This window comes from Manis javanica, chromosome 2, assembly GCF_040802235.1.
Source record: "Manis javanica isolate MJ-LG chromosome 2, MJ_LKY, whole genome shotgun sequence".
Lineage (NCBI taxonomy): Eukaryota > Metazoa > Chordata > Mammalia > Pholidota > Manidae > Manis > Manis javanica.
Window position 1 is genome coordinate 75,852,083 of NC_133157.1, and position 24,400 is coordinate 75,876,482.

At 39.7% G+C, this 24,400-nt stretch overlaps 1 long non-coding RNA gene across 1 annotated transcript in view; it reads left to right on the forward strand.

Moving 5' to 3' along the window:
• LOC140847709 (uncharacterized) overlaps positions 1 to 24,400 on the forward strand; it is a 30,589-nt gene that overhangs the window by 5,552 nt on the left and 637 nt on the right. The window lies entirely within an intron of this gene.

Below are 24,400 nucleotides of genomic sequence, written 5' to 3' on the forward strand. Positions count from 1 at the left end.
TATAAAAAACATGCAATTGGGGAATGATAATTTAAAATACAAAGTGGTCCTCTGTGCTTGCAAGTTTGGTACAGCTCAAAGCACAGTGGGAACAGAAATTGGAAAATCTCAACTCACCTGATAACTAGCTATGTTTAATAAGTCTAATAAGTCACATAGCTGAGTCATTTAACTTGTCTGAGTTTCCACCCAAAATGAAGGCTATAAGGATGGCTGGAACTAATGATTGTAAAGGCCCTTCCAATCCTAAAATTCTATGATGTTATGATATATAAAGCACTGCCTCCAGACATTCATGTGCATGTTTACTCATTTTTACTTGGGATGGAAAGAGAGAAACTTGAAGCTAAATCACTATCAAAATTGGCAATGTGGTAGAGACTTGAGGATGTCTGCTAAAATCTGTTCTCCCCTTCTTCCTGGGCACAAGGTTAGGCTACATATCCCATTTTCTCAGTGAGGTGTGGCCATGTGTCCAAGTTCTAGGGATAGAATATTAGGAAGTGGTATGCACCACTTTCAAACTTGGCTCAGAAAACCTCCCATGTATGCTCCTCTAAACACTTCTCCTTCCAGCTGTCTGGGACAGTGGCACCCCCTCCCAGCTGAGTAACCTTGGAAGCCATGTATTGAACATAATAGAGTGACCACCAGTCTGGATCTCTGAATAACTTTGTGGGGTGCAACTCCTACTTCCCTTCTCACCCCAGAGATGTTAGGAGGCCCCTCTCCGTGAGTATCTCATGGAGAGACTCTGCATGTCCTGTGAGCAGACGCACTGGCTGTCTTTTTTCAGACTATCTTTTCAAGGTTGTTGATATAGTGAACAACCACTGAAGATAAAGACTGCCTTAGAAGCAAAGGGAAGGTTTACTGGCTGTCCAGTATAATAAAAGTAATCTCTCCCTCTGGGGCAAAGGAAGGTTTTGCTTGTAGCTCGCTCGCTAAAAAAGATTCTGATTCCCTATGGTCAAGGATCCTTAGCTTTGACTTGAGCCCACTCTATGTGCAGTGTTCACCTGGGACACTCCACATTGACACTGTGGGACTGGGGGACATGGAGAAATGACACAAATATGAAGCTCACCCTGCTTTCTATGGCACGAGTAATCAAGTCATATGTCTCTGACCCAGGAAATTTTGTGTCTTCTGCCAGCTTCTGGCAGAATAAATGAAACTGTGGTAGATTAACTTGTGAGCTTGCAAGTAGGATAAGATTTTAAATAATCACAGTTCTTGATACCCACCTACCCTCCCGTTCCCCAAATCCTGGACTCTTATGTGAGCAAGCCATTATATTTGGGGTCTGTTTTTATAGCCTTAGCCAATATAGCAGAAGCCACATTCCTATTGAAAAATCAATAAGAAATTAGACTCAGTTACTTTATCTCTGTCAAATCAGTTGATGAAAATAAAGGATATGAGTCTGTTAAATGAGGGGATTGAATTAGATAAATATTTTCAAAAGGTATCAGAGCATACACTAGTCCCATAAGACACCTGATGAAAGTAATGTCCTGTATTCAAATATGTTTGCAATACACTCACTGTTTAAATCTTATTCCCCCTCCCTCCCTGGAGAGTCCCAATGCACATAGTTTATTGAAGACTCAGAGAAATCCCGTAGTAAAGAACGTTATGTGCATGATTTAACCAGCAGTATTTCCTAAAATTTTTCAGCATAGCCTCTGTTGACATTCTATGAAATGAGTGTTTCATGAAATACACAGGGGGAAATGCAGGGGTAGATCATTTCTAAAATCCTTTCATGCGTCTGTAATGCAAATGTCTGAAAATAAGTAAGAAGCACATTTATTCATTTATTAGGTAAATGTGAGTATACACGGTGCTTCTTAAACTTTAGTGTACACCCAGGAATCTTGTTAAAAATGCAGATTCTGATTCAAAACTGTGTGTAGGACCTGATATTCTACATTTCTAACAATGGCAGGTGATATCAATGTCAATGGTCCACAGACCATTCTTTAAGTAGCAGGAATCTAGACAATACAGGATCTAAGAATATAATAGCCATGCTTATGGTAACTGTTTGAAGAGATGCGGTAAATTGGAAGATAATGGTATGTTACTACAAATAAGCTTTTATTATATATTTAGAAAAAAACGGTCCAAGCTTGTGGCTTCATATTAGATAATGTGGTGGTGATTTCAGACTTTCTCAGTATTACTTGGTGAATTTAAGGACTTATTAGAAAAAATGTATGTGTATCAATCTGGGATTCTGCATCATCATGCACTCTATTCCCAATTTAGAAATTTGAGCACAGAATCAATATCTTCAATAAAGACACTGAAAAATTGTTTTTGATTGAGCCTGACAGAATGGAATAATCTGGCCAGATTTTTATCTATATGCCCTGGATTAAAGATGACTCAGCTTTTTTTCTCACACACAAAAAATGTTTTTCTTTCTTCTGTTTTCACCTAGCTCAGCTGTGAACTTGCTTGTCCTGTTTAAGGAATCCTTCCCCCCACCTCCCCCTGCTCTAACAGTTCTAAGAAGAACTTTTTCAATAAAATAAAAAGGCATCTGAGATATGGTAGAAAGGTTATAGGAAGATGAGTTTACAGGAACATAAAAACAATATCACTGAAGTTGAACAATATCAACTGATTTGTAGTTACTTCCAACAATGAAAATAAGAGAAAGTTTGGCATGTGCTAATGAAGGAATTTGATATGTGTGAATATGTTTCCAATTATGAGATCTGAGTCCAATAATGAATTCTTTGAACCTGTTTCCAAAGTAATATATTTGGTTCTATAATAAAATTTTTCATACCAATGTCTAAATAAAAATAATTTGCAACCTTCATGACAGTGAGAGAAAAAATGTCAAAAATGATGCATCATATGCTCTCAATGGAAAAATATTTTTTCAAAAGTCATTTAACATTGTAAGTATCTGGGGGAAATTCATGACATACCAGTATGTAAAATAAGAACAGAAGAAAGTCTGTTTCTCCTCAAAGTAGACAATAAGAAAATAAAAGCAGTTTAGTCTGTGGGGTGATAAAATCATGAGTGAATTTTTCTTACATTTTGATTTTTGTTAATTCTGCATTTCCACTATTAGTAGACATTCTGTTATTTAAAATAAATCTATTAAAACAGCTCTTGCTAATGGGTCTGTGGAAAGAGTACTACTTATGCCAATGGGAGTAAGAAAAAGGCAACATTAGATTTGTTAATTTTTTTAACATGTTGAAGTAGAGAAATGCTGATTGATCAGAATTTTCTGTCAATGTAGCATATAAAACTATAGGGAGCAGGTAAGAAACTCAGCTGAAAAGGATGCACACACGATATGAACAGTTGAAAAGGAGAGTTTAATAAACTATTTATGAAACTGTGGGCAGGGTTTAGGGAACCCAACAAAGTTTGGGGGAGTCCCTGAGGGGATCGCAACAGGGAGCTGTTGCCACCATTGGGACTGTAGGAGCAAGGAGAGAGTGACACTAGGACCCAGGTTGGGCAGCTGAGATGGAAAGAGCTACCAAAGGAGGGGGGCAGCTAATGAGCACACAGAATGCATCCTGGCAGGGGAGCCTGAAGTAGATACCCAGCCACACATCATCTCCTGCTGATGCATCCTAATCACAGATTCCAGCCAAAGCAGATGGACAGGGAGATGGTTGGTGTAGGTCAGTTCCCAGACCCAGAGCAAAGATAGAAAAAGAAGAAGGTGGGTCCAGAAGGATAAGTGGAAGAGAAGTAGAACAAGGGGCTGCACAGTAATGTGGTAACAGGATCCATGCATTTACACATGGGTTCACATGAGGGCTCATGCTAAGTGCTTCAGGCTAATGTTAATGAAGAAAAATATGGCTACTGGCATTTCCAAAAACCTGGAGCATTGCATAAACTTGTTTATTTCTCCTTATGTGCAAGAGTGCCCATGCTGTGTTTGCTAGGTGAAGTAAAATGTTCCAGGACATCCTGCATGCTCCTCTACATTCATAGCAAGAGCTCATGGCTCTTAAAATAAGAAGAATCTGTCAAACCTTTGTTTAAAAATCCCCCTGATCACCTTTCTGTGGCAGATATATACATAATGTATGTAAGTATTATATATTATATTATATACTAGCTGATGTAAATTATATGTATATAATTATAAATTATGTAATGTATAAATTTATATAGAATTATATATAAAAACATAAATAATCATATATATTAGTTATATATGATTAATTTTATATATAATAAGTCAACCTTCTTACCTCATTGAGGCTCTCTTGATTTTCAAATTTTTCCCAAAAAAGAGATTTTTTTTTTTTTTTGCTAGAAGTGTAAATTATTGATAACAATGATGATAATAGCTAGCACTTACTAAATTCTCGCTATGTGCCAAAGCACCTGTGAGGTAGGTCTGGTCTTGTCTCTCTTTTAAATTGTATGGATGAGAATTCAAGCTGAAAGGTCATTAACTTCTTCAAGTCACATCACTAGAAATAAATGACTGGGTTTTTGGAGGCAGCCAGACTCCAGAGCCCCAGATTGTAAACACCCTCTTCCCTCTCTATATAGAAATAATGCATTAACACTTTTTAAAATAGTGGACAAGATGATTGGCATTCTTTAAAAGCTTTACTTGAAACCTCATCAAATAAAATGCAAGACTGCCAAAGATGGGGGAAGAGCAAGAGAAAAGATATCAAGGGCAGGGGGACCTGGGCGTTAAGTGTCAGAAGTTTCCAAACTGAGCTCAGCCTACATGCCGGCCCCTGCCACTCACAAACGTTCTCTACCCTGTGCCATCTGAACTAGAATGTTTGTCCTTCCCTTTCTTAAATGATTGCTGTGAACACTTGGGAGCTAAGTTTGACGGTTTTGTTGAATCTGTATTAAAGTCCTACATACAAAACTGTGACAGAATGGTTCTGCCGTAGGCCTTAAACTTATTTCATGTCAGCTTTGTTTAATGAAATTCTGAGAAATGTGATAGAACTGTGAAATGTGCATATGGCCACATTGCATCTGCCAGTGTAAACCAGCTTTATTCACATGTTAAGCTGCTTTTGTAAAACATACTGATCAAGCAAACCAACCCTTGGTCTTCCATATTGCTTCACAGACTTCAATGCTCTCAGAACATTAAAACATTATAAAGAAATAACAATTCTCATTCTACTTTGGAATGTCAAGGAATAAGCAGACAATTATAGATTATTGAGGCTTGATACTTCTCTATCTCTGGACTACTTGGTCCATTTTTCTGTTTATCAGATGATAGCCCAGAAAAATATGTAAAAATGGAACCCTTCAATAAGTTAATTTAATGACTTGTTAACAGCTTTGATGAAAAGGTTGGTGATGAAATTAAGATATTTGTGTAAGATGACATATTGAGGTTAATGGTGGGACTCAATTATCCATGATATCCATTAGCATGGAAGGCTGAGAAGTTGCTATAAATTTCCTAAAGCTTGGACTGCCCCATAGCTTAAACCATACTTAGCAGAAGAGATGAGAAAGAGTTCATTGGCTCCAAACTGATCTGATTTGCTGTGTGGCTGTGTGCCAGTCTGCACTAGTGCAGATGTATGAATTGTAGGCTGCTACAATAACCCTTCTTTGTGTCACATGCTAGAAGAGATTTTATCTGGGCTAGACCTGGACCTCTGAAATAGTTTCTGTAGTGATCATTTGTTTTTTTGCCTCTCTAGTATCCTTTCTCTTTGTTCGTTCAGAGTTCAATATTTCGAATTTCCTTTGGGAAGCTACTCTATCCCCACTCTCAGATCATGTGGTTGAGATGGATCATGTGACCCATGCTTAGGCAACCAAAGCACTAAATTTTCTTAGCCATATTGATTCTTTCAGAGGTGGGCTCATGAACAAGGCCTGCTCTAGCATCAAAATTCCATCCTTTTGGGCACATTGGAGATGGTCATAAACACAGATTAATCCAGTCGTAGTTAATTCTGAGTCTTGAGAAGATGCACTAAAAAACAGTCTTTTCTGCTAGAATGACTAATACTAATAGTGATACAGTCTTAGAGCTGTAGGGTATCAATGTGGAACCTAAGAATTTGAATGCACAAATAGCCAAGAAACTTATACCTGTTTAAGTGCCTGGATCAAACCATGACTGAAGATATGAGTACTTGATTGTCAGTGATATTAGTTCATTTATCTTTTTTTTTGCTTACGTGCTTAAATTGGGTTTTCTGTTACATGTGACAAAAGAGTTCTAAATAATATTATCTCCTCACTACATTTAGTCTCACCTGCTGGCTCTTCTAGAAAAGTCCTTCTATTGCGCCCCCTTTTGATCTAGTACTCTTCTGTTAAAGAAGATTGAACAATGACTCTTCAGTGCTTAACTTACTGCACAATCTGGTCTCTGCCTTACCTTGGCTGGCACAGGCATGTGGCTTAATTGTTTTAGGCTAATGGGAAGGAAGAATAAATAGGATTTGATGGGAAATAGTCAAGGGGCAGTGGTCTGCTTGGGAGAGGACAGTTGTGGTGTCTTGGAACAGTGCCCTATGGTCATTTCTAAAGTCAGGAGTAAAACAAATATAGACTATTAGAGACAGAAAACAAATCCCATCATGTGGGGAAATCTGGGTCATGAATAGGAGTGGCCATGGCACCACAGCTTGAGGGCGAGGTGACTTTCCCTCAGTCCACTAGTTCTGCCTATGGCAGGCAGACCATCAGCCATACAGCTGGGCCACCAGGGCTTACTCTGGAGAACAACCATGTTAAGCATGACCTGGCAGAGGAACACAGCCCACTACCAAATGCACTACCTCTGTTGACATTCACTCAAGAAGTCAGATGGCCCTGAGCCTGCCACATGAGACCTCCTTTGCATCAGCTGAAGAAAACAGAGGCAAGGAAACAGGGTGGCTGCCAACAGGTGCAGCCCACCTGCCATCCCAGGATGGGGCTGTACACATTGACTTGGAGACCAACCTAGACCTGGGCTTAAAACCCAGGTCTACCATCAGTTAAGTAGTATGATCTTAAGCAAGTGTCTGAATTGTTGATGTGTCAGTCTTCTCACCCACAAAATAGTTCTTTCCTCAGAAGGTGGCCATGAGGATTAATTGATAAGGTGTGTAAAATACTCAGCACAGGATAAATACTTGATAAATACTTTTTCTTATTCTGCTACACTTCAGCTAAGTTGGATGTACCATTTCCTATGCATATTTGGTGCTTTCCATCTTTACAGATGCCATTTTCTTTCTTCCCTTATGTTTCCCTACTGGAATTCCATCCATCCATTAAGATTTAATTCAAAAGTCATCATTTTATGAAGGCTACCTTCCAACTGGATGGAATGTTTCCTTCATCTATAGCTCTTTGTAACAGTTAGAAACCATATACAGGACAGTAGTTTTTAATCCTGGCTGCATATTAGAACCACCTGGGAACCTATTAAAAATACTGATGCCTGGGCCCCTATCCCAGAAATTCTGATTTCATTGTTCTGAGGTGAGACTTAAGCATCAATATGCTTAAAAAGCTCCCTAGATGATTCTAATGTGCAGCCAATATTTAGAAGTGATGGTTGAATGATTGTGTTTTTAAATGTTTATCAACAAATCCAAGCTAAGATATTAATGCCTTTAAGTTTTAATAGACTAACCTTTAGAAGACTTGCATTTTTATTAAAATTAATATAATATTATTTCCAAAGAATATAAAAGTAAATAAGATTTTTAAAAAATGTTTAGCCTGTGGAAGAGATCATAATTCAACAAGGGAAAATCATATAGAGCTGTGAGCGTGAAATATGATACATGGGTGCTATACTAGAAATATATCTGAAGTATTTTGGGAGCACAAAGGGGAAAAGCCCACTAATTAGGAGGTGGCAGAAAAAGAAGAGGAAGAACCTTCAAAATGTGGCTGACATTGAGCTGAGTGCTGAAAGGTGTAAACTGGTTTGCAAGATCAGGGGTGGGAAGGTTTTCCAGGCCATTCATGGAGGTCTCAAGTGCCTGGCTCGTTCCCATTCATGCATCTTCCTATCACCAAAGAATGAATTGTTACTGGAGAAAACAGCAATTCTGTCTGCTAGGTTCTAGCTGTGAGAAGATGAGAGAATGTTTTGAGGCAGGTGAACTTTTTCTCAAAATTATACCTGTAGTAGACTTTGGTTATAATGAACCAGCTCTAAACTTGGGTTATTATTTTTTTTAAAGACAGAAGGGTTGCCTTCCAAAACCAATTCATAGGAAGGATGAGTGTGACAAGGTTCAGAGATGACTGTACCAGGACCTAGCATGTTCCCAGGAGTCTCTTCACCTCCTTTCCTCTGGGCTTCTCTCTGAATGTTAGTTTCATTGCCACAAGCTTGCCATCTCTTGGCCACCTAGTTCTCTCATCAGTTTCTTCTTCCTATTTAAATAATTTCCCCCAAAGACTCTGTGGTTAACTGATTGTAAAAATGGTTCCAGTTCCCCACTTTGCCTGCGATCCACACCATTTGCAATGTACCTTTGCAGCAACTTCCACCAAGCTGGGTGTTTTTTGCCATCCTTTGGATCTAGGTTGGCCTCTGACTTATATATATATGGCCAATAGAATAGGATAGAAGTGAGAGTGGGCTAGTTTTGAACCTAAACTTGAAAAGGTCCTGTGTTCTTCTATTAGAAGCCTACCACCAGTGTTATAACAGGACCAAGCTAATCTAAAGATCCTGGCCGTAGAGCCAGGTCATTCTAGGTAGATCAGGCAGCCCTCAGCCAACCCACCAGCTGAGTTGCAGACACATGAGTAAGCTCAGCCAAAATCAGTAGAGCCTAACCAAGACTGAAGAATTGCCCAACCAACCCACAAACTCATGAGCTAAGTAAATGGTTGTTTTTTTAAACCACTGGATTTTGTGGTTGCATGTTAACAGAATTTTTGTGGAAATAGATAACCAATAGAGCCACCAGTTTACCAATGTAATAATCCCACATATAAACACAGATGTATTCAGTCCACCTCACTGCAAATAGCTGAATATCCAGTATCACAGAGTGATGTCTGTTCCTGTCTATTAGGTGAAAAATGTGACTTTTCTGAGATTAATATTTAGTGGTGGAAGAATATTAGGATAATGCCAATCAAAACCTCCCAGTCAGAAATGGGAGATGAAGAAACCACACACAAGGGCAAATACTGCTAGCATTGAGCCCTGCTATTGATCCCTGGCCAGAGCACTCTGGTTTCCTTTCGGAGTTGCCCTCAGGTTTTATGTGTATGTGGCCTTGGCAAGAGGGTGATTCCAGCATCCTGCATCCACAAATATGAAAATCCTGCTGGTTAGGGATAATAAGATAAATGATGACTTCAGTAGGTCTCATTGCATCTATGTGCTGAATCATTTCCCTGGCTGTATATTGAGTTCTTTAATTGGCCAATGTGGTAGCTCAAGTTCTGCCAGCTGGGTGATTTTCCTCCTCTATTTTTCTCAACAGCAACTGTAAGAGAAGGGAGAGAAGGGAGAGAGCCTTTGTGAAGTTTGAACACCTCAACCATCCAGCTCACCTACAATTGGTGCAGACCTAGAAGCCTAAAGGTTTCCTTAGGGCTTAATCACTGGCTCCATTGTCCAGATTTAAGATTTCTCCAGCAACATCGTAACCGCCTCGTCACTGGCACCAGAAATGTACTCCAGCCAGTGATATTGAACTAAATATCACTGTCATGTTTTTCTTCCAGCCTCTATCTGCCTAGTTCTTAATTTAAAGAATTATACCTCTGCCTCTGTCTAGTTGGGACAGAGTGGGTAGAGAAGGGAGGCAAACTAGTATCTCCCCTAATGCCAGCTAATGCTTGGGAGGGCCTGGGAGATCAGACTTCCTAATGCACCTGGATTTTCCCTCATATTCCACTTTAGCTTGGGCTGAGAAATAGACTTCTACAATTTGCCAGTGTGTGAATACCAGTAGTATAAGACTACTGTGGAAGGGCAGAAAGGGATTCCCTTAACAAAGCCATTTTACTCTCCTGCTGGTCTGCCTTCAGCTTGGGCAAAGAACATCTTTTTCTTGCAGCATCATGCTACATGCCCTACAAGACAGCTTCCACAGTCTACTATCATGACATTTCCTACCACATCCTCCAAAATTATAGCTTTAATGGAAATGGGGTTTGAATGCCAAGAGACTCCAGGCTACAGTTTAGCCAATAGCTTCAAATTTGCATAACAGCCCAGGATTTGAACTACATGCTTGGAAGACTTTTCCAGAGGAAGAAGAGTACCCTTCCCAGAACATCAACATTCCAGGTAAACAAAAGAAACGCCTGACTCCCCCAACCCCATATTGAACACTGCTTATCAAGGGTTGCCTACACTGATTGATGGGTAGGGGCTACTCTCTGCACTGCTTTGAGAGAGATTGTGAGGCCATGCCTTGACTCTATGAGAAAGAATGCTATGATTAATTAGTCATGTCTGCACTGGTTAAACAGAGACAGCAGAGTAATAAGACACATGTCATGTTCTGCCATCTTTGTTCTTCACCAATTAAGCATAAAATTAGGTCTGCACTGTGGTCTTGTCTTTATAAGATAAAAATTTGATAATTTGGTAAACATTTAAGATAACAATTGGGATGAGTCTAATATGAAAAGTAATCATCCTGGCTTCCAGATAAAGTACCTTAACTTTTTCAGAAAACTAGTTCATTTGTACATACAAACCAACATTGTTAACAGAAGTTGTTTGTACTCCAAATATGCTAAATTCATCTCCAACTGACAACATCATATACTTAAGGTTACATATCTCTTTCCTTCTAAATAAAAAGTCAGATAACAATGGAACACCTTATATTCTATAAGAATAATCTCATCTTTTGGCAGCTCAGATATAATACCTGTTCTGCCTGCATCTTCATCTTGTGAAGATCAGATGTACTTTGAAAACCTCAAAATACTGTATGAAATTTCTTTTTACTACTTCTACTTTGAAAACTGTAATACTCTATGTACCTTACTTTTCTTCTTCCCAGAGTGGTCCAGTCTCCTTCAGGGGCTGCCCTCAGGCACTATGAGTATGGTCTTATCAGGAGAGTGATTCCTATACTCCCCATCCACAAAAAATAGGGCAAGTGGAGGCATCGGATCCTACTTCCACTCATTTCTGAAGCTGCCTAGTGTGCAGGCACATGAGAAAGCTCAGCAGAATGTGATGCTTGCTCCTAAGGTGCTGGTTTTCGAATATGGGTGGAAGTCAGCAGCTACAACAGATGTGGTTGCCCCTGAGCAGAGGCTGTGATGGCAGCTCTGGCCTGATTCTTCTAGTACCTTCTGTGAATTCCACACAGACCCCATTTCATTTTATAGTTTAATGTACTCATTGCAATAATCTCTATGGCAAACAGGGATAGTTTTGATTGAAAGGAGCAATCAACATGGACCGCAGACGTGTGTCAGTGTCTGGTGCATTGAACCCGAAATGCAGCAAGAGCTCAATAAATAGTTGTTGAATAAGTGGAAGCTTGAAATACAACTGACCTTGGACCTCTGTGCTCTAATCAGCCACAGTTTTATCCCTAAGCAGCTCTAGACATGTCTGAGTTCAAAGCAGGAATAGCCAGACCCGTGGCATCTTGTACACTTTGATGAGGGAAGTAAATCTTTCCCAGAAGCCATCATCCTGAAATCTCTTGCTTACTCGTCTTTCACCACACCCAGCCCCCATGGATGTTGGCAAATCACGTATCCCACCTGGGGCTGTATCCTTTGTTGCCACAAACAGATAGGGGGTTCTGTTAGTGAGGAAGAAATGGGTGAATAGATATTGGGTAGGCAACTAATAATGTCTGCCAGAAAAAAATTCTAATACAGAAGAGATAATGATCCTGGCTTTCTGAGAGTAGAAACCATGGGAATCTGGACCACTAAGGAAATGGGAAACTGTCCTCTCGAACATGAATCCTGGTCCCATGGTCCACCTACTCGGCCCCAGGCCAAGCAAGATGTCCCTGCAGAGGCTGTCCTAAGTCTGAAGATGGGACTCTGCTTTCAGATACAAACATGTAAGCTCTGGCTAGTGAGGAGGATGTATGTCTTCAGAGGAACCAGCATTCCTATAGCTGACCAAGGTCTTATAAGCCTAAAGGTTTCTACCTGGGGGCAGAGATGGCTCTAAACTGCCCAGGATGAGGGGCTCCAGTCTGCGATGTGTTTTCCATGATGCAGCTGTTCTAAGTGTTTTGTTTGTGTACCAGCAGTCCTGCTGAATCCTTCCTGACAGCCTTACAAGGGCTGCCACAGGCTCCTGAACCCGGCCTGGCCTGCGTCTTCAGGCTAGATGGTCCCAGGAGACCCCACTAACCCAGCAATGACCCTTGTCACTCTGACCTCTCCCCAGGCTCCATGCCTCTGACTTCGAGAACTAAACAGTCCCAAGCTGTGCCCTGCGGAGGCCCCAAACACCAGGCCCAGGGAGTAGCTAATTGGTTTTTTACAAGCCTAAGATAATTCAAACATTTAAATATTGATGTTCATTTCTAGGCAGCTATAAACACAAAAGGGGGGAAGAGCATGTTTAACTGCTTCCTCTCATTCAGTCGCAGGGTGATAATGGCCTTTAGTCAATAAGCCCAGCTTTCTAAAGAGGGGATTCATTTGCATTAAAAGGGATATTCAGTGTGCTTTCTCTCATCGTGACAGAATGGTCTCTGCACTGGGTGGGTGCTCCACTCACCCTTCATCCGCCCAGTCTGGATAGCAAAAGGGCCACTGGAATCCTGTGTCCGGGGCTGAAGAAAGAATAATGCAGACTATAGTCAGCACCCAAGGAAGCATTTTCCATAGCCTATGAGACCCTGCTGAGGATGGGCAGACCCCAATAGTTGACTGCAGATCAAGAATGGGAGGCCAGGGTGCTCCTGCTGTCCTCCCCTTGAAGCATGGCTGTGAGGGGGGGACACAGGTGGGGACTTAAGGTGCCAGGGCAGATGGCTGAGCTAACGTGGTCCAAGAAAGCACCTCGCTGCCATCTCCATCCCTCTCCCAATCCTGCTCACCTCCTCCACGCAGTCATTCTGTGCTTGTCCTCTCAGGCCCACAGAAAACACTAGTCCAAAAGTCCCTGACACCTGATCATTTTTTTCCTGTACCATTTTGTATATTTTTTGAACATGCACATCAGCAAGCCGGTGATTTGTTCCAATCCTGACACTTCTGTGTTCATGGGTATGTAGTTGTTATTATTAAAGGTTTGTAAGCCATCCATAGGATCTGCTGTTTTCATAACCAGGATCAAGGCATGCAATTAAGATGTAGAAACAATGATAATAACAATGGTACCCTTTGGTTCAATTAAAACACCATTAATATTACAGTACATGTCATAGAGTCACAATATGTTTATTTATAATTGAAAGATGGTCTGTTCTCTTATAGACTCTTATGTTGATGGGTACCTTATGTTATATTTATGTAGTTTTTCATGTTACCATTCTTAAGATTCTAGACTTCTTGAGGGTACTGTTGTCATTATTCTGGGGTCCTGGAGTCACACATTCACTTATAGTACAAGTCAGATGTTAACAGAAAGTGCAGCTTCTTTCACTGTTCTATTAACTGATCCCCTTTACAAATGCCTTACTGGGAAGCAAGGAAAAAAGAAAAAAACAAATTTATGTTAACAACCCAGAAAATTTCATCCTCTTCATGCAATTTCACACTTCCTCTGCCTAACTGCTCTGCCTATTTTGGAAGAAATGCTCCATTTTCCAGACCTCTGCTTCTCTCCCTGTTTTTGGAGATGGCTCTGGGCATAGGGGCAGGGGTGGGGTTTCTGCAGCTCTGTGGTGGTAGTGGGTGAGAGGGTCCTCAGACCAGCAGTGTACCCTGGATCCTCAGGAGGTCTGCAGCAGAGGGACTGGCTTGAGCTTCCTGGGAACTATGACTACAGAGGGTAAGTGGATCTCCTTCCAGGAGATTCTGCTGGAAACTGGTCCTGGAGCTTGGGGCTAGTGCAACTGATGATCAGTTTTCTTTTCAGCTTGATCTGGAGCTGGTCTCTTAGTTCTGGTGACTCATTCCCTTGTGTGTCCTTGCTGGTGCTGAGGACTCTCAATAGATGCTGGCCCAGCCAGTCTGCCTGGCAGGCCTCATTGCTGTCCCCAACACAATGACTGGCCCCTTCCAGAAAGTCCTGTCAGACTCTCCCTCAATTTTCAGACTCTCCTCTAGGTCTCATTTGGGCCATAGAGAAGCAAATAGCAGTTCAGGAGGTGAACAGTCTGCCTCCCTTTGGGGTATCTGTGAGTTTACTTTGCTGTGGCCATTCTTGGTTGCTGAGGATGGGCTATAAGACTCTGTCCTCCCAGAGCCTCAAGTGGAAAGGAGAGCAGAGACCCTCTCTTCACCTTTGCCCTCAATTTACCACATTTCATCGAATCTGAGATGCCGCTGATTATAAGACATACATCATTATTCTGTATACCAATACATAAAAAAAGGAAAATAGTAGTGCCTAGGAAGACACAACACTCCGTGATGGATCCTGTCAAAGTGTGCAAATCCACGTGTATTAAATCAGAGAATGATTTATGTACGTGGCGTATGTTCCTGTTGACTGAATATTGGCCCAAAGATGGAGACACAGGCCTGGCCACTACTAACTTCCCTCTCTCACTTCTCTCTCTCCACAATCCCTCAGGCCAAGAGGAATAAGCCTGGGGCTTTTGGTTTCTTGTCATCACATCCTTCTGTGACCTCAGGGCAGCAAGTTTCACTGCCTGGATTCACCTCAGAAGACACTCATCCCTGTAGCCCTGCCTCACTCCTGATACAGTATTAACTTGGAAAGTCTGTTTTGTTTCAGCAAAGCCTGGCTTCCAAGACTACTACATTGACTTGTGAGAAAGTTCTCTTTTGAATATCCAAAATTGAATGTTGGTGTTTTTTTTTCTTTTAGAACCAATTCTTAAACAATCTTAAACTTCTAGGAAGCATGCTTTTTGAATGGCTCTGGCAGAATGCAGAGAAGTTCAGTTTAAGAAAATATAAAACAAGCAAAAAAAAAAAGAAGCACATTAAAACGTTAACGAAAAATTATGCTATTTCATTTTTATCTCCCCGCAAGTCCAGGCTAGCATGGAGCAATGGGCAAAACTGACATGTAGTCTATTCAGCAGGAAAACAAAAAATGAAAATATTTCTACTCATTCCAGCAGTACCTCTGAAGACAGAATTTGTTTCACTGACTTTCTTGGCCATTTCCCACAAAAAACTAAATTAGATTTCATTTTCAGGGGACCCACAGTGGATGTTGACTTAGTAGTTGACCTCTTTGCCATTTCCAAATTGATAATATCTCTCCCACCAAAAATAACCCTGAGGCCCTAGACACTTTTGTATTTCTTTGTGTTGCAATCTTTGGACTAGGAGTGAATATTTGCTTCCTTCTGCTATTCGAGCGTTAGTAATCTCATAGGTGGAATAGAAGTTGTACATGAAAATTGTTATTATCTTGTAAGAATGTGACTTTTTTTTTTCACTATTATTTTGGAGCAGCCAAATCGACATCCCAGGGACAGGACTTGTTATAATATAGGGGTTTTGTGCAGCTACTGAAGCTCTTTCTCCCTAACATTTTTCAAAAAGAACCTTTACTCAGATGCTTGGTGAGGAAACAGGAGTGGTTTCTCAGGCCAGGACTTCTTGCTGTCCGCCTGAGCTACAGCTGTCTCCATGGACTTTTCTGCTGGCTAGCCTGTCCCAAGACACTGCCGACAAAAATCTAAATATAAACTTAAAGTAACTGGCAGAGGAATGGTAGATAGTACTAGAAGTATACAAAAGAGGTCATAAAATGATTGCACTGATTTGTAAATAGGTAGCTGAAAGAAGTTGAAAAGTTACAGAATCACCCTGCTTTTTTCCCAGTTTTTCTTCACCAAATCTTCATTAATTCTCATATTTTTTGTTTCAGTGTTGTAATCACATAACTGTCATTTAAAATATGATTTAAGCCCGACTATTATTTTTAAACATACATTTTCAGGTGTGATCTTTCCCATATTCGGGGCAAAATTGTGTGAGAGTGTGCTTATGTATGACTAAGTCTCTCATAAACTTGACTTTAATACGGAAGTCATCGACGGTAGAAGGGAATGTCACTGAACTTAATCTTACTAGACATTTCTTGGGGAGACTGATGGTGAGCTAAGCTATGGTTTGACAACTGATTTTCAAGATCCTAAAATAAATGAAATGTTTTAGTTAAAAGATGTTTGCATATATTGGAGGGTGGGAGGTGGAATTTTTTTTTTATAGCAACTAACTGTTAACGACTTTCTCTAGCTATAAGTATGATCCAATATTTTTTTCCTCATCAATTCTTTCTTTTGTTTGCAATAGCTCCTGTGCCTTACTCTGAATAGCGTTTCCCACCAGCAGGTTAATAAGATGCAACACACAAAAAGGGCCAGTGAATCTGTTTGTTACAGTCTACTTACTACAATACTCCAGTGCTGAAGTCAGTGAAAAGGCATCATCCAAATACAATCCAAGGAAAATGCAAGCTGATAGAGCACAAAGATGCTTTGTTAAGAATGGCAGAAATTTCCAGCAGCTATCTGGAAAAGAAAAAAATGCAGGATGGGAGGGAATGTAATCAAATAACAAAACAAACCCAAACTAAAAGAGAATCTTTATAAACCAGCACAAGGACACTTTGTTTTTAAGTGCACACAATGAATTTTAAAGATCTTTGTTCAGAAGGGAAATAAAGTATTATGAAGGACTGACACATTTGATGGATGGATGCGTTCTGAAAAACCACATTATCAATTACTTTTTCCTTGTTTGGCTCCAGTCCAATAATTTTTATTTGAACAAGCCACATGCTAGCATGGTTTTGATTGCAGGAAGTGACTGGTTGTTGTTAAAGGCTACTATTTCACTGATGGGCTTATCTCTTCCTCCCCCTCCCGTTTCTGATGGCTCTCCGATATGAAAGGCACAGCTTTAGTTGTTATAAACAGAGCCAGGGATTGTTTGATAGACCCACCCGTGTTTTGCTTTCAGTCTTCCGTGGTACAATCTGGACAATGTATTCAGCAGCGCTTCAGAAAACAAACACTTGAATCTGGCTCTTTCTGTCCTAGACCTTGAAATGAAATTTTGATTTTTCTGACATTTGTGTCTCTCATAATCTAAGTTTGTTAGCAATATGGTATTCTTATGAATATGATCTTCCTCTCTTTCTTCTTCTTTTTTTTTATTTTGGCATTGGACTACTATCTCAAGTGAACCTTGCTGAGAAAAAGAATCTTTCTGAAACAGGCATCCTGAAATGTGTCAAGGATCTTCCCAAACAATATGCTGCCTTGTTCTTGCTTTGCTTACTTAGTTTTCCTTTAATCAAAACAAGCATATTAGAGCAATGTTTATTGGTCTTAATATGAGAAACATAGCTAATTAAATTATATTACTAAGTATTATCAGTTTACCTCTGTAATTAAAGAAAGATTTGGGTGCAGTCATCAGTAGGCAGGAAATCATCTATGAAATCAGTTGTTGATACTCAGGGGTGTGTGTGTATGTGTGTGTACGTCAATATCCTCTAAACTTCCTTTATGATGGGATTTTTTTTGCATGTTAGCAGTCCTGAGCCTTAAACTATTTCTAAATTCCCAGGGTAGCATGTTGATAATAGCCTTTGGATAGTTAAGTATAGTTTCTAGTTCTATGTATGCATTTTTTAATTTTTTAATTTTTAGTTTTTTAAATTTTTTGCTTAGCCCTTGTATCTTTTATTTTTATTTATTTACCTATTATTGGGGTACGTAAAATGCATGAATCTTAGCATACAGCTCAAAGAATTTTGACATGCTTATATACTCACATAACACCCAGCTCAAGATCAAACATCCTCATTAACTTTTTCCCCCTTCACCTATTTTACCCTATTCCACCTAGTTCTATATTTTAAAACACTTTTCCTCTGCTGAAAATCAAAAAATAAAAAATAAAAAGATGGGCTTAGACAATGAGTTGTTTGATTATTTATTGGAAACTGAAAACAATTTAAATGAATTAGTATTTAATCTTCTTCAATGGAGGAAGTATAAATTTAGCAACCATTTGTTGATTCACTGATTCATATCCAAATTCTTCTAAAGAAGATCCCACAGCATAGGGAGATACACAAAATGCATTATTAACCATAACTTGTCTAAAAATAAGATGAAGAAAACAAAAGATACTTCATATCAAAGCTATGTATCTAAATGTTTTATTTCTTTCTGACCTAGAAAAGGGTGGTGTTTTTCAGCAAAAACAAAACAAAGCACTTTTTAGAGAAACAGAACTGGGTTTGAATCTTATTCTGTAATTTACAGGTTGGGTGAAAGTACTGAAAGTTAGGGAACATGTTCAATAGTCCGTGGACTCACCTTTTAAATGAAGAAGAGCTGTAGACTAAGGTATTGTGGTAGGTCATTTATATGACAGTGTCTGGTGTGTTCAGTAAATGTTAGCTACCAGTGGGGTTGATTACATAGAACCTACTGTAAAATAAATCCTGGGCCTTCCTAGGATTCAGAAAAGGCCATGAGGCAAGGTCCATGATAAAAATCACAGGCTTTGCTGTACCCTAAATCTTGATATTCAAAATGTTATAAACAAAATTACACATCCCTTTTTAATCACTATTTAAATTTCCAGCTGAATTGACTAGTTAGTACTTTATTTGGCAATTCTTCCTCCCCAAGTGATGACTTTGTATATATTTGGTTTTAATAATTAGTCAAGTTCTAGTTGTGATGCAGTAGCTTTGCAGGTAATAAAAATTTAATTAAACATACTTTGATACAACTTTGATTATAAAGTTTCCTAAGCAGAGCATAAATAATTCAAAAATCTATGTGACTAACATACTTCATTCAACAAAAAGTGAGTTTTCAAAAGCAAAGTGTCAAAATTGGTCGTTCGTGTAAGGCTACTGTGAACATTCTGCTCTAGAACTGATGAAAAATGTACAATCAGTGTACCTTTTGCCAGTACGGTTAGTGCTGTCTAGTGTTCATAGAGCTCAGAGTAGATTTCTGAATCTGGCTAATTTTTACAACATGACTCACATGTTTACTGTTTTTGGAGCAAGTTGTTAAGAGAACGCTGATTGCAGCATAGCAATCTAAATGTTATAAAAATGTTTCTAAATGCAACTTGCAATATTTATGTGTTAATTCTTTATTTTCTATTTTCCATGTCCTATTAAAATATGACAATTACTGTCATAATAAATCATTTTCTACATGATTAATTATATGTCTTAAAATTTTCAAAGAATATAAAATCCTCCAAGGACTTGAAAAACAAAGTTTCCTTCCAAGAAAGCCTAAGTACCAAATTTCTTACGGCTGTAAAGGAAAAATTGTCTATGCTGCTCTTTAAATCCTTGATGAACATCATTCCTAAAGATTGTATGATTATTTCCAGCATAGCTTCCCTTTTAAAAGCCTTAATTTCTCTTTAAATTCTCACTTGATAGATTTTAAGTGCCTCAGTTGTCTTACAAATTGAGAAGGGAGGATGAGTGAGTTATTTCTGCATTTCTGTCTTTCATACAGAGATGTTGCAATATGTAGAGAGATTCAGAATTCACCCTAAGCTATAAAAGCTCTGCACAGTAGTAACTGTTCTGGAAAAGGTATGCCAATCAATGTATTGATGCCTTCCCTATGAAATGAAGGGAGATGAGGGAAGGCAAACTGCTAGACTGAGCAGGGTGTTCCGTGGTCTGGGTGAGGGGTGTCTGCGATTGAGCAGGTCAACAGAGTAGAGATAACCAAGGGAGAGGGGTGGTTAATATTCTTTCATTTGTTGGCCCTTTTGAGTTTGACTTCCTCCATCACCCACACCTTCAGTAGGAGTGTTCATCATAAACAGCTTGTGTCAAGGGTACTTCAGAAGAGTAAAGGGTGTCCTAGAGATTAGCCTAGTGTGGAAAAGGGATGGATGAGCAAGAAGCATAGAGTGGAGATCAAGTTTTCATCGGCAACAAGACACCACAGACAGTGATGAGTCAGAGAAAAAGAGCCCTTTCAGAATCTCAGGAGCTACTGAGAAGGATGTTGGATATCTGACTGTGTGTGGGTTGACAGTGGATTATTCCTGTTGAAATCTCTCAGAGCAAGGAATCCGGCAGGCTGGAAGATGAGGCTTCCAGTTAGCTGGCATGGATTATACTGATAACATCTTTCTATTTTCTAACTGTATATATTTTATTATTATATAATTTATATGATATAAATTACATATTATATATAACAATTATTACATTATTAATTATGTTACTATATCTGGCTATACATATACATTTTGATTATAGAATTGATGTGTAGTCATACTAGAAACACATGAGGTAGGCCAGTCACTTTTCTCTGAGTAACAGTTTTCACACTTGTAAGGTGGTCACCGTACCTGCTTTCCCTACCTAACAGGTTTTATAGGAAAGGAAGAGGTCCATGGGAGCACTTTGAAAAGCACAGAGCATTATAATTCATGCAAGAGATTAAAGGGAGCTCAAGTGGAGGGGAATGAAGTGGGATCTGAAAGCTCATGTTTGATTCCCAACTTGTTGGCTTACTACTTGTATAATCGTCAGGAGGCCATTGCTTTCTCTGAATGTCAGTTTCCTAGTCTGTAAAATGGGGATTTGAATACCCATTCTTCCTATCTATTGGTGTTTTTACATATTACCAGATGTAATAATATGTGACAGCACTATGTAGACATTTGTGGTCCATCCAGAAGTAAGGTATCTAATGATCTCACTTGTGGACATATTAAGAAAAATCTATAATAAAAACATCTAAATCTTATTCTATAAAAAGCCAAGCAGCAGAGGTGGGGGTATCTCCATGAATGAAAATTTCCCCAAATATCATAGTTTTTTCTAAAAGTGGTAGTGCACTGGACCAGATATTATACTGTGAATGATGGCTCATTCACACTATTTTACTAGGATTTCTATTCAAGGAAGTCATGTGATTTATCAGAATTGTTCCAGGTTATGTCATACTGAGAACAAACCCTGAACTGAATTACAGCAGTGGGAGCCTACATACTAGCATTAAGATTATAGACCCTTACAGTTTAGATTGCTTTAAGTGACAACTAATCAATCTTCAACAAAATGTGTCTGCTTCTACTTCCCCCAAATACTATTCATTCCAGAAGTTCATTTCTTTGGAAGTATTAGTGAGAGGCAAAGAAAAAGCAATTAAGCTTAGCAAATGATCCTGAATCAAAATTCATTCTATATGACCAATCCAACTCCCAAATAATAAACTAAAAACATTTGAGGGGCTGCAAATGTTTGCACTGAGTGAGGAGAGGTTTAGAGATGATACTTCATGGATGAGACACCATATGGACAAAATCGGAAAGGTTAATGGGACGAACTGAGGTTAACCCGATCATGGTAGGCTGTGAGTTGAGCCCCAGTTCCAGTGAAAATAATACTTGACTTTGATGAGTTATTTTCTTGTACAAAGCACATAGTATCTAGTTATACTTTCCTACACCTACTCCATTCCCATGCCACCCATTTCAGAAAGTAAGCACACAGCTTTTCTCCTGTAATCTCTGCCCTGCAGGCTGTTGTTATAGCCAATGTGAAAGCATGGCAGGCACGGTTGAATAGGTGTGAACCCTGCTGTTGTGAAAAGTGAAAGGACTAGTGCTTATGCACAGTTCATGTTTAAGTTCATTGCTCTTGAATTGTGCTTATCAAGATTTTCAGAGACTCTGAGGTTGGGGGCTGGAGGAAAGCAGGGAGCCAAGTTTGCTTACTGCAGCCATGGGAATCCTCAGGTTTAAGTTTTGCCCAGTGGCAAATGTAACACAGTCATCTCCACCCCCATTTCAGCAATAAAACATCTGCTTGAAAAGGCATAAACCACACAGGTGAGTTGGGTCCTGTTTAAGTCACATACTTTAATTAATACCCACTTGTGGAAAAAGGATTGCATATAGTTTTAAAATAAGGAGGTAGAAGACAGAAGTTTTCTGCTTCAGTACTTACAAGCTGTGTATCCTCAGGTAAGCGACGTTTTCTGAGCCTCAGGTGATTAGTCTTTAAAGTGTGGATAATAATACTTTGTTTGCTTAAAGGCAGGGGAATAGAACAGAAAAATCTCTTAAAGGTCCCTTTTAGATGCAAGGGACTAAAGATAATATAACTTTTTCTTGAGTGAGAGAGTCTTTTTTAACAGTGTATTTCAAAAATATGATTTAAAAAATCACAGAATAAATCCCTTTAAAATATTCAGATAATTAATTGTGCAGACTAGTTAGAAGTCCAGGATCTCTCTCGGACATTCAGGATTACTGCTGATGTAAGGTGTGACTATTGAAGACAGGGGTCCGATAAGACCTTTGTCATTCTCACACACTCAGCCAAAGCACCCCATTTGGTACCAGGGTGAGTCAGCCGAAAAGAAAACGGGATTCTTACCTTTAACCAAGGATTTTTGCAGAATGAAAATTGCCACCTCTGTAGCTACTGATGTTGAGTCAGGGTTATGGGTCCATTCTGTTGACTTCATGGCGAGGTCCAGACAGCCCTCCACATCCCACTATGTCTGTGACCCAATCTATGGAAGGGAAGAAAAAGGCCTCAGTGTTCCTTCTTGCCAGCAGACTTAATTATGGACCATCTCAAGGGTTTCAAACAATGCAGCATTTCAATTAGGAGAGTTGTTTTCTTCCAGAAACCTCTTCAGTCTCTATGTAACTTTTTCCACCCTACTCCCTAGCCAAGCACTCCTGCCCCCCGAAAAAGCAATAGGTGCCCACCTGCCTTTTACCCACCAGCAAGGGACATCTCAACACAAAGATAGGTTGGCAATCTCCACCAGTAAACAGAGGCAGCTAACAAAAATAAGGCCTTGCTTCACCAGACAAGTTCAGAAATTTGACAGTGTCTATTTGATATGGATGTACTAAACCTTTTTAAAAAAGAGTATTCTATACAGTTATATCCATCTTATCATAGATGGGGGGGTGAAGACAAGTCAGTTATGGGGCAAGTCAGCTGACAGTCTATAAATGGGTCCACATGTCCTTGATACTTTGTGATCGTTGCTGTCCTAGTTGTATATTCAAAGCAGAGCTTGACATTTCTGAATTATACAGGTGGCCTCTATTCAAATTAAAATGTACTCATTTCATTCATTACTGGGGGTAGGCCGTGGCACTGCCAAGGAGATGTGTGCCTTAGTAATCTTACCAACTGCCCAAAATAAAAGTAACAGATATTCTTCAATATGGAAAAGGATATTTTCTCAATCTTAGGTAAAGTGTGAATAAGGACATTTACTGACCATTTTCATATTTGTAATGATCCTGGTACTTTCTGCTTACAATCCTTCCTTCCCCCACAATGGTTTGCCATTAACCTCAGAATAGAAAATAAATGGCATATTCAGGGTAAGAAGTTTCACGTGATCTGGACCCATAGATGTGGATGACCTGATCTTAACACTATTTTTACCCTGGCACACACCAGTCTTCTAAAAATCTTCACATGCACCAGTATTCCCCCAGATGGGGCCTTTGTTTCCACCCAAAATCTGCTTTTCACTGATTTCTGCCATGGCTGGCTCTTAGCATTCAAGCCTCTGCTTAATTGTCACTTTCTCCCAGAAGCCTTCCATGACCTTCCATATGAACTAGTTCTGCCACCCGAGTGACTCTTGTCCCTGTTACCCTGCTGTATTCTCTTCATAGCACAGACCACCACAGTCATATTATGCTGGTACTTGTTCAGCTGTCTATCTCCCTCCCTCAGAATGTAAACCTCAACAGGGAAGAGACTTTGCTTCTGTTGTTTACTGTATCACTCTGAGTCCCATTAGGAGACAAAGCACACAGTAATTTGAACAAGGAAAGTTCAATATAAAGAATTAACTATAACAAGAAATGGGAGTAAAGAGGGATTATAAGTAAGAGGTAGAGAGCCCTAAAGAATATAAAACAGCAGATAGGAAAAACAGCCACTAACCCTATGGCTGAGAGAGAGGACTCAAGAAAGAGCCTGTCCAAGACTCACATGCCCTCTATGGCTGAAATCCAGACTTGGAGAGTGTATAGGTGGAGTGCATGGACTTGTTAGAAATCTGCATTCTAGAACTGGCCAGAAATCCACATTCCAGAATTTACTGGAAATCCATCCTTCTGGGTGCCAGGGAAACCTGTTCAGGGAGATATCTCATCAGAGGCATTCAGCTCCAAAAGCACTTGAGGGGGGCTCCTGAAGAAAGCTGCTGGCTGCTGATTGCCACCTATGCTGTAGGAACCTGCAACCTCCCCTCCCCCGTGCGTGCGCGTGCGCGCGCGCGCGCGCGCGCGCACACACACACACACACACACACACACACACACACACTAG